Source organism: Balaenoptera borealis, assembly GCF_965194805.1.
Source record: "Balaenoptera borealis genome assembly, chromosome: 16".
NCBI lineage: Eukaryota > Metazoa > Chordata > Mammalia > Artiodactyla > Balaenopteridae > Balaenoptera > Balaenoptera borealis.
The window spans coordinates 3,562,064-3,579,181 of NC_138872.1; the positions used below are offsets into that span (position 1 = coordinate 3,562,064).

General features: G+C 43.1%; 1 protein-coding gene across 1 annotated transcript in view; it reads left to right on the top strand.

The window, feature by feature from the left end:
* Positions 1 to 76: 76 nt before the first annotated feature.
* The window catches only part of SYCP2 (synaptonemal complex protein 2), an 80,522-nt gene continuing 63,480 nt past the window's right edge, over positions 77 to 17,118 (top strand). Inside the window, exon 1 of the mRNA XM_082361010.1 lies at positions 77 to 870. The gene's annotated coding sequence lies outside the window, so the exon portion shown is untranslated. The remainder of the gene's footprint in view (positions 871 to 17,118) is intronic.

A 17,118-nucleotide genomic window follows, 5' to 3' on the forward strand; every position in this document is an offset into this window, starting at 1 on the left:
TTCTTGTGGTCTAATTACTGTGAAACAAGGCTTTAAAAGCATGCTGACTGTCATTTCACACATAAGTCTTATCCATCCTAAAATGCTGTCACATTTAGGATCTTGGCTAGATAAGTAAATCAATGCATTGTATAATGGCACCTCAACTTCAGTAGCACAGTTGTGTATGTCTTTGAGAAACCGAAATACACCCTTTTATGCCAGGTCAGTATTACATGTGAAGAAAGCTCTAGGGGGACATAAGGGATGGGACAGTTACTGTACTTCCTTAGTGCTTCCTGAAGCCTGTATATGGAATAATTAGTGTGTATCTGCCTTCCCCCCCAGCACCCCGATCGTGACTCTCACTCAATTACAAAGCTTTGAACACAGGGAAAGGAAACTAACCCTTATTGTGTCCTCTCTTATTTGCTTGCCTAAAATGTTAGGTGCTGTATGTATTTGATTTCATTTAATTCTGCAAATTGCACTACCTGGTAGATAATTTCCTCATTTTCTCAGCTGAAATGAATGAAGCTTGGGGAGGTTTAAGGAGCTCACCTAGAGCCCCACAGCTGGTAAGTAGCAAAGCTAGCATTCAAACCCACGCCAAAGCCCAACTTCTCTCTGCCATGTGGTTAAGATGTACCCGGTAAGAGCTTGTTAAATTTAATTGAAAGCCCATTCGGATTATGAGCGATAAGATTTTCCATCTGACATCATAATCTAAAAACCTATTTAAAAACAATTCAAATAAGGTTAAGTAAAATGATTTTTTTCTTCCATGTGGTAGTCTACTGATGTTTCTGAAACAATCCTTGGGCTTTCTGAACACATGAAACAATGAAAAGGGCTCTGACATTTTTCTTCTCTCTACTAAAAAGTGGCAAGGTGAGAAATCACTAACTTTTAATTTTTTGTGCTTGTCTGCTGTAATTATTTGAGTTGCTTGCACAGTTTACACCACAAGCATCCATTGCTTTTATCATTTAAACTGATACTTTAAATTGAAACATTCTAAAAAGCCTGGGAACACACTGTTGATGAGTCCCCTCAGTGCCAAGCCTAGATGGCCTCAGCGCTCTGTGCCCCAGGGGTCTGGGGTTCAGGCTAACGAGAGGGCAGTCTCTCGCAGCCCCTGCTTCTAGGAAACCCTGGCAGGGGCGGGGCGGGGCGGGGCCGGAAGGGCGGGGGCGGGGCCGGGAGGCGCGGCCGTCAGCCGGGACAGGTCCGGAGTGGTTCCGCTGCCCTCAGCTGGCCCGCAGCGTGGGCCTGTCTCTGGGCACTCTGACCATCGTGCCCCCGTGGGTTCGCCTGGTGCCCCCGTGTCACTGCGGCCCCTTCCAGCCTTCGCGGTGGCTGTCGGGAGCCCTGGAGTCTTCTTGAGCCGCCGGCGCTTCCGGCCCTCCACGTTCAAGTCCTGCGGGCAGAGGAGGGACACTGTCGCCTCCTCTCGAGGCGCGTCCGTGCGGGGAGGGCTTCGCGGCGCGGCCGCCGGCCGAGCGGGGTCAGGGGTCGGCGTCGGGTTGGGGCGCGGCCGGCCCATTTACCTGAGGCTCTGAGCCTTGCCCACCTCGGCGCCCTTGGTTCCGGCCTCGGGCGGCACTTGCGCCGGCGTGAGGGGCGGGGCCTGGCAGGCCGGCGGCGCTGATTGGACGCGGCGCCGACCGTACGCGACGCCGATTGGACGGGCACTTCCCGCCTTCCCTCGGCTGCGTGAGGCGCCGCGGCGATCGCTTAAGCGCGGAGACGCGACGCTGGGCGGCAGCTGCAGCGGGACTACGCGCGGAGGCCTCTTCCAGCCGGCAGGTTGAGCTGGGCGCCGGGGAGGACTTCCCTGACAGCGGGGTGCGCGAGGGGAGCTGCGGCGTCGGCTGGGCCTCAGGGGGCGGGCGAGCGAGCGAGAGAGCGGCTTCCGGACGGTTGAGGCGAGCCGTTGAGGAAACGGCCGGGGCGGCGGCGCCGCCGGGGCTGAGGGGGGCCGACTCCGGCGGGGCCTCCGGTGGGCGGTGCGGGTCTCGCGCCGACGGATCGCGGAGCGTGCGGTCGTGAGGGGCCGGCGGCGGGTGTCCAGGGCCGGGGTGGGGTTGGGGGGATCGGGGGAGCGCGGATCCGCTGGTCGGGGATGACCGAGGACGCGAGCACTGGCCGGAATCACGAAATTGAGGGCGACGCGGGTGGAGACGCGCCGGGCCGGGCGGGGCTTCCGGAGCGGGCGCGGAACCTACAGCTTAGCTTCCGAAACGATGTAACAGCGCCCAGGTGTGTGTGGGGGGGGCGGGGAGGGGTTAGCAGCTGGCCTCGCGGCGGCCCGTGCTCTCCGCTTTCGGGAGAGCCAAGTGCGCACACGTGTTTCCCCTCTCGCCGCCGCCCCTCCTCCCCGGCCCCTGCCCCGCAGCCTTTTGCCGCGAGCGCGTTCTCCCTGGTTCCCCTTTCCGGGGGAAGCCACATATCCTGATGTCCCCGGTCGCAGAAGGAGGAGGATGAAACGAGTCTGTGCGCTGGGTGTCGTGGGTGATCCACTACAGGTGTCGTGAAGTAGCTTGTGGTGACGGGAGAAGGTGGTGTTTCCTCCCCAGCTCGCGGGCAGCCTCCGGCGTCACAGTCTGAACTGTTGGACGGCTGCTCTGGTGGCGCAGAGGGCTTTGCTGCATTCATTCATTCAGCTTTGGGGAAAGAATATATGCTTGTGTTAAGTTGTTGGGTGTTTTTTAAATCTTCCTCCTTCCATCCGCCTGCGCATGTGCATTCATCTTGTCCCAACGTCTGTGTTGCCTGTAAGGAAACCAGAGCGCCAAGCCCGCTTAGTTGACACCGCCCCCCTCCCCCCCCCCCCCCCCCCCCGCCCCAGACTCGTCTTGAAAAAGTGTAATTCTGTGCTGGGTCTCCCAGGTCGTTCTGTTGTTGCTTGTGTTCGTGCATAGCGCTTCATAAAGGTTTGGGTTTTTTTAAATACATTTATTTACTTATTTTTGGCTGTGTTGCGTCTTCGTTTCTGTGCGAGGGCTTTCTCTAGTTGGGGCAAGCGGGGGCCCCTCTGCATCGCGGTGCGCGGGCCTCTCACTGTCGCGGCCTCTCTTGTTGCGGAGCACAGGCTCCAGACGCGCAGGCTCAGTAGTTGTGGCTCACGGGCCTAGTTGCTCCGCGGCATGTGGGATCTTCCCAGACCAGGGCTCGAACCCGTGTCCCCTGCATTGGCAGGCAGATTCTCAACCACTGCGCCACCAGGGAAGCCCCATAAAGGTATTTTCAACTGTTTACTCAGGGCGGTGGAAAGATGAGTGTGTCGCTTACGTTCCTCTCAGGACTTAGCCTTCCCTCTCAGTCGCAGGTGTTTGTCTTGCATCATGGATGGTACCCAGTTTGGGGCTCTGTTAGAGGCAGTATATGCATTCAGCCTTGGAAGGGAGGGAGGAGTCGCTGGATTGTTTAGTTCAGTTTTCTTTACTTAAAAAAAACTCTGCCTGGGTAGACATTAATTAATTTTCCTTCCCCTTGACGGACTTCTTGCACAAAAGTAGACTAGGAACTAAGCTGTCTTGTGAGCCTTGTGTGCCTCTTGGCCGTAAGTAATTCCTCTGGGCTGTAGGTCATGTCTCAGAGTAACCTTGTAAATGACATGGCAAATTCACACTCAGGTTGCTGTAGCTGTGAAGCAGGAAAGCATTCCGCCATAGGCAGGCCCGCCCCAGCAGTTGCTGACCCTAGGGAAGGAGTACAAACAGAGGCCCCTGAAATATTTTAAGTGCTTAAACTTTTCAATCGAGTTTTCAAGTGGTGCAATAAAGTCTTAAGTTTCACACAGATACCCTCGTCGTAACGAAATAGAAAAGTTTTGTGTGAAGCTATTATTTTTATGACTTAGTGTTGGCAAAATATCAAAGATAACTGAACGCATTTATTATGGGTATTTGATGATGGACTGCCGAATTTTGGATAAGTAATAATGACCTATATAATTCGTAAATCAGTACACATTTCATAAACTTCTTTTCATTTTAGCAAAATCAGTAAATATAGTCAAGATTTTTACTTATTTTGTGTTGTATTGACAGTATGATTTAAGGATTAAAACAACATGTAATTTTGTTCAAAATGTACTAATTTGAGTATACTTTCACCAGAAACATGAAGTAAGTGTAAAAAATAAAAAAGTACTGTTTGTTTAATACTTTCTGAAATACTAAATTTTTCTTAAAATTAAGGTAGATACAAATTACTAATGAACATTAATCTAAATAAAATTGTTCTAATAACACTGAAATTATTTTTGAATAAATCTTATTAAATATTTTTATAAAATAAACTTAGTCACTATTCTAGTGTTTGCTTGCCATCTAACTGTAAATATGTCATGTTCATGCAGTTGTCTAGATTTACATATATAAAAATTAAAGAATAATAGCAGTTGCTTAGAACTACAGAATGTTTCTCAGTCACCATGTGCAATTGTTGCAAATACTGTACACTTAGTTGCTAGTACTTCCAGAGCCACAAGTTGGAATACAAAGAGAAGCAAGAAAATGGACGTTTGGCACTATTAGGAAGCAGTTTTTCATTATGCAGGAATCAACAGAGTAGTTTTGCTCTGCCAGAGGAAGAGCAGTTAATTTGACAGTTAACTGATGTCTTTTCTCTTACCTGAGCACTTAGGTTGCTCAAATTTTACCTCCTTTCTGAAGCAGAGACTAAAATGTCAATATCAGCACAACCTGCTTCTTCTCTGCATTGTTTCAGCCTACCCTCCTCCCCGACCCCCACCGGCCCCGCCCCGAGTCCCTTAAACATTATTATTACGGAAGATTTCTAACATACAAAATAAACAGAATAGTGTAATTAAGTGCAGTCCCCTTCTTTTAAAGGCATAGGCAAATGAAATGTTTCTCTAGGGCTTGAAGGGTGTGAGTTATGCCAGTGAATGTGTTCACGGTTATAGGACCTGCTGGGGCAATACTAAGTACTGGATTCAGAGTGAATAGAGAGTCCTTAATGAAATTATGTATGTGTGTATGAGAGAGAGAAGGAGACAATGATGTACAAAAAGTTTATATCTGTTACTTTTTATGCTTTGTGCTTTTTATGTTTTAAATGTTTTCACATTGCAGAGTCATAGAGATATCCTCCTGTGTTTCCTTCTAATGGTTTTTAAACATTTTCATTTTACATTAGGTAGTTAATTCATCTAGTTTGCTTTGTGAATGGGGGAAATAAGGGGCTTGATGTTATATTTTTATATGGTGAGTCAGTTTTCCCAGTGCCAGTTTGCGCATTTGGGAGCATTTATTGACTAATTTACATTTACTATTTGCAAAACCTTCTTACTCATATATGAAGTTCCAATATATACTTGGGTATGCATTTGGATTCTCTTTTGGTTATTGATCCATTTGTCTATTTCCTATTTTTAATACTGTTTTTAGTAATTGCAACTTTGTAATAAGTTTTAATAACAAATAGGATGATTCTTCCATTTATTTTTAAATAGTACTTTTGTTATAGAACTCTAGCTTGCAGTTTTTTCTTTCAGAACTTTCTAGTTTCTTTTCTCATAGTGTTCTTGTATGGCTTTGGTATCAGCATAAGCCTGGCTAATAAAATGAGTTTGGAAGTGTTCCTTTCTCTTCTATTTTTGGAAGAGTTTGAGGATTGGTGTTAGTAGTTCTTTAATTGTTTGGTAGAATTCACTGGCGAAGCCATCTGGTCCTGGACCTGTCTTGTTGGGAGGTTTTTGATTACTGATTCAATTTCCTTACTAATAATTGGTCTGTTCAGATTTTGTTTCTTCATGATTCAGTATTGATAGGTTATATGTTTCTCCTAGGTTCCATTTCTTCTAGGTTGCCCAATTTGTGGTCAGAAAAGATGCTTGATATGATTTCAGTCTTCTTAAATTTATTAAGACTTGTTTTGTGGCCTAACATATGTTCTATCCTGGAGAATATTCTATGTGTGCTTGAGAAGCATGTGTGTTCAGCTGTTCTATGGAAAGTTCTGTATAGGTCTGTTAGGTCCATCTATCCAATGTGTAGTTTAAGTCCAATTTTATAGCACTTTAAAGAAGTTATTATTCTAAGTCTTTTGGCTTTCATAGTTTCTATTGGTCATCTACTAGTCTTATTGATGCTACTTAAAAGTAACCTGTTTTTTTTTACTCTCTGACAGCAGTTTGATTTTTGATTTTGATCTTGATCTTGATTTTCAGCAGTTTTCTGTGGTGCACCAGGGTTTGGGTGTTTTTTTTCCCCCTGCTGGGGTTCATGGGGTTTTTTGAATCTATTGTTTGATATATGTTATTGGTTTTGGGAACTTCTCAGTCATCATTTCTTAGATATTGCTTTGGTCACATTCACTATCTCCTCTCCTGGGATTATAGTTACACATACGTAGGGCTTTATAACTTATCCTCTGTGTTCTTTTTTTTTTTTTTAACATCTTTATTGGAGTATAATTGCTCTACTATGGTGTGTTAGTGTCTGCTTCATAACAAAGTGAATCACTTATACATATACATATGTCCCCATATCTCTTCCCTCCTGCATCTCCCTCCCTCCCACCCTCCCATCCCACCCCTCCAGGCGGTCACAAAGCACCAAGCTGATCTCCCTGTGCTACGTGGCTGCTTCCCACTAGCTATCCATTTTCATTTGGTAGTGTATATATGTCCATGCTACTCTCTCACCCCATCCCAGGTTACCCCTCCCCCTCCCCATATTCCCAAGTCCACCCTATAGTAGGGCTGCATCTTTATTCCCGTCTCGCCCGCAGGTTCCTCTGACCTTTTTTTTTTTTTTTTTTTAGATTCTATATATATGTGTTAGCATACAGTATTTGTTTTTCTCTTTCTGACTTACTTCACTCTGTATGACAGTCTCTAGGTCCATCCACCTCACTACAAATAACTCAGTTTCGTTCCTTTTCATGGCTGAGTAATATTCCATTGTGTATATGTGCCACATCTTCTTTATCCATTCATCTGTTGATGGACACTTAGGTTGCTTCCATATCCTGGTTATTGTAAATAGAGCTGCAATGAACATTTTGGTACATGACTCTTTCTGAATTATGGTTTTCTCAGGGTATATGCCCAGTAGTGGGATTGCTGGGTCGTATGGTAGTTCTATGTTTAGTTTTTTAAGGAACCTCCATACTGTTCTCCATAGTGGCTGTATCAATTTACATTCCCACCAACAGTGCAAGAGGGTTCCCTTTTCTCCACACCCTCTCCAGCATTTATTGTGTTGTTTTTTTTTTAATTATTCGAACAGAAAGTCACAAAAATTATAATCATCCTCATCAGTTCACTCAGTCCCATGTTCCAGCATTTATTGTTTGTAGATTTTTTGATGATGGCCATTCTGACCGGTGTGAGATGATATCTCACTGTAGTTTTGATTTGCATTTCTCTAATGGTTAATGATGTTGAGCATTCTTTCATGTGTTTGTTGGCAATCTGTATATCTTTTTTGGAGAAATGTCTGTTTAGGTCTTCTGCCCATTTTTGGATTGGGTTGTTTATTTTTTTGATATTGAGCTGCATGAGTTGCTTGTATGTTTTGGAGATTAATCCTTTGTCAGTTATTTCATTTGCAAATATTTTCTCCCATTCTGATGGTTGTCTTTTGGTCTTGTTTATGGTTTCCTTTGCTGTGCAAAAGCTTTTAAGTTTCATGAGGTTCCATTTGTTTATTTTTGTTTTTATTTCCATTTCCCTAGGAGGTGGGTCAAAAAGGATCTTGCTGTGATGTGTGTCATAGAGTGTTCTGCCTATGTTTTCCTCTAAGAGTTTGATGGTGTCTGGCCTTACATTTAGGTCTTTAATCCATTTTGAGTTTATTTTTGTAAATTTATTTATTTATTTTTGGCTGTGTTGGGTCTTCGTTTCTGTGCAAGGGCTTTCTCCCGTTGCGGCAAGTGGGGGCCACTCTTCATCACGGTGCGCAGGCCTCTCACTGTCGCGGCCTCTCCTGTTGCAGAGCACAGGCTCCAGATGCGCAGGCTCAGTAGCTGTGGCTCACGGGCCTAGTTGCTCCGCGGCGTGTGGGATCCTCCCAGACGAGGGCTTGAACCCATGTCCCCTGCATCGGCAGGCAAACTCTGAACCACTGCACCACCAGGGAAGCCCCTGAGTTTATTTTTGTGTATGGTGTTAGGGAGTGTTCTAATTTCATTCTTTTACATGTAGCTGTCCAGTTTTCCCAGCACCATTTATTGAAGAGGCTGTCTTTTCTCCACTGTATATTCTTGCCTCCTTTATCAAAGAATAGGTTATCATATGTGCATGGGTTTATCTCTGGGCTTTCTATCCTGTGCAATTGATCTATATTTCTGTTTTTGTGCCAGTACCATACTGTCTTGATTACTGTAGCTTTGTAGTGTAGTCTGAAGTCAGGGAGCCTGATTCCTCCAGCTCCATTTTTCTCTTTCAAGATTGCTTTGGCTATTCGGGGTCTTTTGTGTTTCCATACAAATTGTGGAATTTTTTGTTCTAGTTCTGTGAAAAATGCCAGTGGTAGTTTGATAGGGATTGCACTGAATCTGTAGATTGCTTTGGGTAGTAGAGTCATTTTCACAATGTTGATTCTTCCATTCCAGGAACATGGTATATCTCTCCATCTATTTGTATCATCTTTAATTTCTTTCATCAGTCTCTTATAATTTTTTACATACAGGTCTTTTGTCTCCTTAGGTAGGTTTATTCCTAGATATTTTATTCTTTTCGTTGCAATGGTAATTGGGAGTGTTTTCTTAATTTCACTTTCAGATTTTTCATCATTAGTGTATTGGAATGCAAGAGATTTCTGTGCATTAATTTTGTATCCTGCTGCTTTACCAAATTCATTGATTAGCTCTAGGAGTTTTCTGGTAGCATCTTTAGGATTCTCTATGTATAGTATCATGTCATCTGCAAACAGTGACAGCTTTACTTCTTCTTTTCCAGTTTGGATTCCTTTTATTTCTTTTTCTTCTGTGATTGCTGTGGCTAAAACTTCCAAAACTATGTTGAATAATAGTGGGGATAGTGGACAACCTTGTCTTGTTCCTGATCTTAGTGGAAATGGTTTCAGTTTTTCACCACTGAGGACGATGTTGGCTGTGGGTTTGTCATATATGGCCTTTATTATGTTGAGGAAAGTTCCCTCTATGCCTACTTTCTGGAGCGTTTTTATAAATGTGTGTTGAATTTTGTCGACAGCTTTCTCTGCATCTGTTGAGATGATTATATGGTTTTTCTCGTTCAGTTTGTTAATATGGTGCATCACGTTGATTGATTTGCGTATATTGAAGAATCCTTGCATTCCTGAGATAAACTTCACTTTGATCATAGTGTATGACCCTTTTAATGTGCTGTTGGAGTCTGTTTGCTAGTATTTGTTGAGGATTTTTGCATCTATGTTCATCAGTGATATGGGCCTGTAGTTTTCTTTCTTTGTGACATCTTTGTTTGGTTTTGGTATCAGAGTGATGGTGGCCTCGTAGAATGAGTTTGGGGGTGTTCCTCCCTCTGCTATATTTTGGAAGAGTTTGAGAAGGATAGGTGTTAGCTCTTCTCTAAACGTCTGATAGAATTCACCTGTGAAGCCATCTGGTCCTGGGCTTTTGTTTGTTGGAAGATTTTTAATCACAGTTTCAATTTCCATGTTTGTGATTGGTCTGTTCATATTTTCTATTTCTTCCTGGTTCAGTCTCTGAAGGTTGTGCATTTCTAAGAATTTGTCCATTTCTTCCAGGTTGTCCATTTTATTGGCATAGAGTTGCTTGTCGTAATCTTTCATGATCCTTTGTACTTCTGCAGTGTCAGTTGTTACTTCTCCTTTTTCATTTCTGATTCTATTGATTTGAGTCTTCTCCCTTTTTTTCTTGACAAGTCTGGCTAATGGTTTATCAATTTTGTTTATCTTCTCAAAGACCCAGCTTTTAGTTTTATTGATCTTTGCTATCGTTTCCTTCATTTCTTTTTCATTTATTTCTTTTTTTTTTTAAATTAACTTTTTTATTTTTAATTTTGGCTGTGTTGGGTCTTCGTTTCTGTGCGAGGGCTTTCTCTAGTTGTGGCGAGTGGGGGCCACTCTTCATTGCAGTGGGAGGGCCTCTCACTATCGCGGCCTCTCTTGTTGCAGAGCACAGGCTCCAGACGTGCAGGCTCAGTAATTGTGGCTCACGGGCCCAGTTGCTCCGTGGCATGTGGGATCTTCCCAGACCCGGGCTCGAACCCGTGTCCCCTGCATTGGCAGGCAGACTCTCAACCGCTGCGCCACCAGGGAAGCCCCTTCATTTATTTCTGATCTGATCTTTATGATTTCTTTCCTTCTGCTAACTTTGGGGTTTTTTTGTTCTTCTTTCTCTAACTGCTTTAGGTGTAAGGTTAGGTTGTTTATTTGAGATATTTCTTGTTTCTTAAGGTAGGATTGTATTGCTATAAACTTCCCTATACTGCTTTTGCTGCATCCCATAGGTTTTGGGTCGTTGTGTTTTCATTGTCATTTGTTTCTAGGTATTTTTTGATTTCCTCTTTGATTTCTTCAGTGATCTCTTGGTTATTAAGTAGTGTGTTGTTTAGCCTCCATGTGTTTGTATTTCTTACAGATTTTTTCCTGTAATTGTTATCTAGTCTCATAGCGTTGTGGTTGGAAAAGATACTTGATACGATTTCAATATTCTTGAATTTACCAAGGCTTGATTTGTGACCCAAGATATGATCTATCCTGGAGAATGTTCCATGAGCACTTGAGAAGAATGTGTATTCTGTTGTTTTTGGATGGAATGTCCTATAAATATCAGTTGAGTTCATCTTGTTTAATGTATCATTTAAAGCTTGTGTTTCCTTATTTATTTTCATTTTGGATGATCTGTCTGTCCATTGGTGAAACTGGGGTGTTAAAGTCCCCTACTATGATTGTGTTACTGTCAATTTTGCCTTTTATGGCTGTTAGTATTTGCCTTATATATTGAGGTGCTCCTATGTTGGGTGCATAAATATTTACAATTGTTATATCGTCTTCTTGGATTGATGCCTTCATCATTATGTAGTGTCCTTCTTTGTCTCTTGTAATAGTCTTTGTTTTAAAGTCTATTTTGTCTGATATGAGAATTGTTACTCCAGCTTTCTTTTGATTTCCATTTGCATGGAATATCTTTTTCCATCCCCTCACTTTCAGTCTGTATGTGTCCCTAGGCCTGAAGTGGATCTCTTGTAGACAGCATATATACGGGTCTTGTTTTTGTATCCATTCAGCCAATCTATGTCTTTTGGTTGGAGCATTTAATCCATTTACATTTAAGGTAATTATTGATATGTATGTTCCTATTACCATTTTCTGAATTGTTTTGGGTTTATTATTGTAGGTCTTTTCCTTCTCTTGTGTTTCCTGCCTAGAGAAGTTCCTTTAGCATTTGTTGTAAAGCTGGTTTGGTGGTGCTGAATTCTCTTAGCTTTTGCTTGTCTGTAAAGGTTTTAGTTTCTCCGTCAAATCTGAATTGAGATCCTTGCTGGGTAGAGTAATCTTGGTTGTAGGTTTTTCTCCTTCATCACTTTAAATATGTCCTGCCACTCCATTCTGGCTTGCAGAGTTTTTGCTGAAAGATCAGCTGTTAACCTTATGGGGATTCCCTTATGTGTTATTTATTGTTTTTCCCTTGCTGCTTTTAATATTTGTTCTTTGTATTTAATTTTTGATAGTTTGATTAATATGTGTCTTGGCGTGTTTCTCCTTGGATTTATCCTGTATGGGACTCTCTGTGCTTCCTGGACTTGATTAACTATTTCCTTTCCCATATTAGGGAAGTTTTCAACTATAATCTCTTCAAATATTTTCTCAGTCCCTTTCTTTTTCTCTTCTTCTTCTGGGACCCCTATAATTCGAAATGTTGTTGCATTTAATGTTGTCCCAGAGGTCTCTGAGACTGTCCTCAATTCTTTTCATTCTTTTTTCTTTATTCTGGTCTGCAGTAGTTATTTCCAGTATTTTATCTTCCAGGTCACTTATCCGTTCTTCTGCCTCAGGTATTCTGCTATTGATCCCTTTTAGAGAATTTTTAGTTTCATTTATTGTGTTGTTCATAACTGTTTGTTTGCTCTTTAGTTCTTCTACGTCCTTGTTAAACGTTTCTTGTATTTTCTCCATTCTATTTCCAAGATTTTGGATCATCTTTACTCTCATTATTCTGAATTCTTTTTCAGGTAGACTGCCTATTTCCTCTTCATTTGTTAGGTCTGGTGGGTTTTTACCTTGCTCCTTCATCTGTTGTGTGTTTCTCTGTCTTCTCATTTTGCTTAACTTACTGTGTTTGGGGGTCTCCTTTTCACAGGCTGCAGGTTTGTAGTTCCTGTTGTTTTTGGTGTCTGCCCCCAGTGGCTAAGTTTCGTTCAGTGCGTTGTGTAGGCTTCCTAGTGGAGGGGACTAGTGCCTGTGTCCTGGTGGATGAGGCTGGATCTTGTCTTTCTGGTGGGCAGGTCCACGTCTGGTGGTGTGTTTTGGGGTGTCTGTGGCCTTATTACGATTTGAGGCAGCCTCTGTACTAATGGATGGGGTTGTGTTCCTGTCTTGCCAGTTGTTTGGCATAGGTGTCCTGCACTGTAGCTTGCTGGTCGTTGAGTGGAGCTGGGTCTTGGCGTTGAGATGGAGATCTCTGGGAGATTTTCGCCGTTTGATATTACGTGGAGCTGGGAGGTCTCTTGTGGACCAGTGTCCTGAACTTGGCTCTCCCACCTCAGAGGCACAGCCCTGACGCCTGGCTGGAGCACCAAGAGCCTGTGCTCCACGTGGCTCAGAATAAAAGGGAGGAAAAAAAAGAAGATAAAATAAAATAGAGTAAAATAAAATAAAATAGTTATTAAAATAAAAAATAATTATTAAGAAAAAACATTTTTTTTAAGTAATTAAAAAAAAAAAGGACGGACAGAACCCTAGGACATATGGTAAAAGCAAAGCTATACTGACAAAATCACAGAAGCATACACATACACACTCACAAAAAGAGAAAAAGGGAAAAAAATACATATATCGTTGCTCCCAAAGTCCACCTCCTCAATTTGGGATGATTCGTTGTCTATTCAGGTATTCCACAGCTACAGTGTATATCAAGTTGATTGTAAGGAGATATAATCTGCTGCTCCTGAGGTTTCTGGGAGAGATTTCCCTTTCTCTTCTTTGTTCAAAAAGCTCCCGGGGTTCAGCTTTGGATTCGGCCCTGCCTCTGCGTGTAGGTCGCCTGAGGGCATCTGTTCTTCGCTCAGACAGGACGGGGTTAAAGGAGCCGCTGATTCGGGGGCTCTGGCTCACTCAGGCCGGGGGGAGGGAGCGGTACGGAGGAGGCGGGGCGAGCCTGCGACGTCAGAGGCGTCATGACGTTGCACCAGCCTGAGGCGCGCTGTGCATTCTCCCGGGGAAGTTGTCCCTGGATCTCGGGACCCTGGCGGTGGCGGGCTGCACAGGCTCCCGGGAGGGGAGGTGTGGATAGTGACCTGTGCTTGCACACAGGCTTCTTGGTGGCGGCAACAGCAGCCTTAGCGTCTCATGCCCATCTCTGTGGTCCGCGCTGATAGCCACGGCTCACACCTGTCTCTGGAGCTCCTTTAAGCGGCGCTCTTAATTCCCTCTCCTCGCGCACCAGGAAACAAAGAGGCAAGAAAAAGTCTCTTGCCTCTTCGGCAGCTCCAGACTTTTTCCCGGACTCACTCCTGGCTAGCTGTGGCGCACGCACTAGCTCCCTTCAGGCTGTGTTCACGCCGCCAACCCCAGTCCTCTCCCTGCGATCCGACCGAAGCCTGAGCCTCAGCTCCCAGCCCCCGCCCGCCCCGGTGGGTGCTTGTCAGCACCATTCCTCTGTGCGGGAATCTCTCCACTTTTCCCTCTGCACCCCTGTTGATGCGCTCTCCTCCATGGCTCTGAAGCTTCCCCGCCGCCCACCCCCATCTCCGCCCGCGAAGGGGCTTCCTAGTGTGTGGAAACCTTTTCTCCTTCGCAGCTCCCTCCCACTGGTGCAGGTCCCGTCCCTATTCTTTTGTCTTTGTTTTTTCTTTTTCTTTTTTTTTTTTTTTTTTTTGCCCTACCCAGGTACGTGGCGACTTTCTTGCCTTTTGGAAGGTCTGAGGTTTTCTGCCAGCGTTCAGTAGGTGTTCTATAGGAGTTGTTCCACATGTAGATGTATTTCTGATGCATTTGTAGGGAGGAAGGTGATCTCTGCATCTTACTTGTCCGCCATCTTGAAGCTCCTCCATCCTTTGTGTTCTTGATCTGACTTCGGATACTCCCCCATATTTTTGTCTCTGCTTCATTCCAGATATTATCTTCTGATACCACTTCCATTTCTAATCTGCTATTAAAACCATACATTTTATTCTTTCTTAATAATCTTCTTATTGACTATTTTTGTTTTTAGGATTATTTGGTCTTTTTTCAGATTTCCTGTGGCCTTCCTTTCTGCCCACCCCAGTTTCCAGTTCTCTGCCACAATTCTCAGTCTTGTATTATAATCGTTATGTACACAATACTCAGTTATTTTGAAGTATTTGTCTAATAACTACCATTTGGAGGTCCTGTGGGTCTCTTTCTTTTGGCTAGTTCTGTTTCTCACCTTTGAATTAATTCATCCAAGTCTATGAATTGTACTTTAAGTGCTGATTTGGTTGTATCCTATGGGATTTTATATGTTCACATTTTCTTAGTCACTTAAATATTTTGTCTTTTTTATCTTTCTGTATCCCATGGAGTATTCACATGTATGTGTTTAAATTTCCAAATATATAGGAAGTTTGAAGCTATCTTGTAGCTGATTTCTAAATTTATTACATTGTGAGAACAGAATCTATTATGTTTATTCTTTTGCATGCATTTGTGTTTTGTTTTTGCTGTGGTGACTTAAGATTTTCTCTTTTATTCTTACTCAGAAATGTCCTCACAGTATGTCTAGATGTACTTTTTCTTATTTATCCTGGAATTCCATGGACTTTTTCAACTTGTGGATGTTTATATTTATTTGGGAAAGTTCTTGGCTATTATTCAGCTGTTGCCATCTCACTGCTCTTTTTTATTTAAAAATTTTTTCTGGATTTCTCCTTGAATAGATAGTGGAATGTGTGCATCTCTTCTTCATATCTCAACTTTTTATTCTATACATTTTGTTCCTTTGTGATCCTGTGATATCCTCAACTTTGTCTTTTTATTCCAAGGAATGTTCCCCCCTGAAGCTTTCAGGCCTATGGTGTAGTGGCAGTGGTGGACGCTCAGGGTTCTCTAGCCTACCTTGTTCCTCTTATGGTTCCTCATTAATCCCCCTGTTGGTTGCTGGCCTTCTGTACTTATTTCTTACCTCCATAATTGAGTTAATACAGGCTAAATTTCCATCTTCTGTGATGGCCTGGGGAGAAGGAGAGAAAGATTGAAGCCAAGCAGAAAATAGGTACACCCCTTGTTGGGAATTGGGAAAGCAAACCGGTGGGTCCCTGCATTCCCAGTATTTCCCAGGCAAGATGATAAAACAACTACCAACTATTTAGAGATCTTGGAATTATTGCTGGTATACTGGAATCCCCAGCTAGCCACAGACCTAGAGTCACCCATTTAGTATTTAAGCTAGAGCAGACAAACATAACCAGATGGGGCAAAACCACAGCTAAGTCGTGGATAGATTTGGATGGAGTAGCTGGACTCTGGTTGCTTAAGTGCAGAGGCTGGCCTTGGCGATTTCATTTCCCTCACAATAACCCGAACCCACATTTGACTGATCCCACGTTTTGGACCCCACCTACCTGCATTTTAGTATGAATTTACTTTTAAAAAGGGTAAGTAAGTATAAATTACAAATAAAACTGAAGTTTCCCGTTGCCAAATAGCTGATTACGGTTCTGTGCAACTCTCTACTCTTCCTCCCCAATAAGCTGACAGATAGAGTGTCCTGAGTGGTGTAGGTGAATGTCACTCTACACACACACATACACACACACACACACACACACAGGCGCACGCATGCACACAAATATGTGTATACTTATGTGCACCTAGAGGTATAATCATAAATAATACAAAATTTCTTTTTGCATGTTAAGTGGCATTATGCTGTATTTATGATCTGGCAACATGTTTTTTTTTTTTAATTTTTTTAAACATCTTTATTGAAGTATAATTGCCTACAATGGTGTGTTAGCTTCTGCTTTATAACAAAGTTAATCAGTTATACATATACAATATGTTCCCATATCTCTTCCCTCTTGCATCTCCCTCCCTCCCACCCTCCCCATCCCACCCCTCTAGGTGGTCACAAAGCACCGAGCTGATCTCCCTGTGCTATGCGGCTGCTTCCCACTAGCTATCTATTTTACATTTGGTAGTTTATATATGTCCATGACACTCTCTCACCCTGTCACATCTCACCCCACCCCCTCCCCATATCCTCAAGTCCATTCTCTAGTAGGTCTGTGTCTTTATTCCCGTCTTGCCACTAGGTTCTTCATGGCCTTTTTTTTTTTTTTCCTTAGATTCCGTATATATGTGTTAGCATACTGTATTTGTTTTTCTCTTTCTGACTTACTTCACTCTGTATGACAGACTCTAACTCCATCCACCTCATTACAAATACCTCCATTTCATTTCTTTTTATGGCTGAGTAATATTCCATTGTATATATGTGCCACATCTTCTTTATCCATTCATCTGTCGATGGACATTTAGGTTGCTTCCATGTCCTGGCTATTGTAAATAGAGCTGCAATGAATATTTTGGTACATGACTCTTTTTGAACTATGGTTTTCTCAGGGTATATGCCCAGTAGTGGGATTGCTGGGTCGTATGGTAGTTCTATGTTTAGTTTTTTAAGGAACCTCCATACTGTTCTCCATAGTGGCTGTATCAATTTACATTCCCACCAACAGTGCAAGAGTGTTCCCTTTCCTCCACACCCTCTCCAGCATTTATTGTTTCTAGATTTTTTGATGATGGCCATTCTGACCGGTGTGAGATGATATCTCATTGTAGTTTTGATTTGCATTTCTCTAATGATTAATGATGTTGAGCATTCTTTCATGTGTCTGTTGGCAATCTGTATATCTTCTTTGGAGAAATGTCTATTTAGGTCTTCTGCCGATTTTTGGATTGGGTTGTTCGTTTTTTTGTTATTGAGCTGCATGAGCTGCTTGTAAATCTT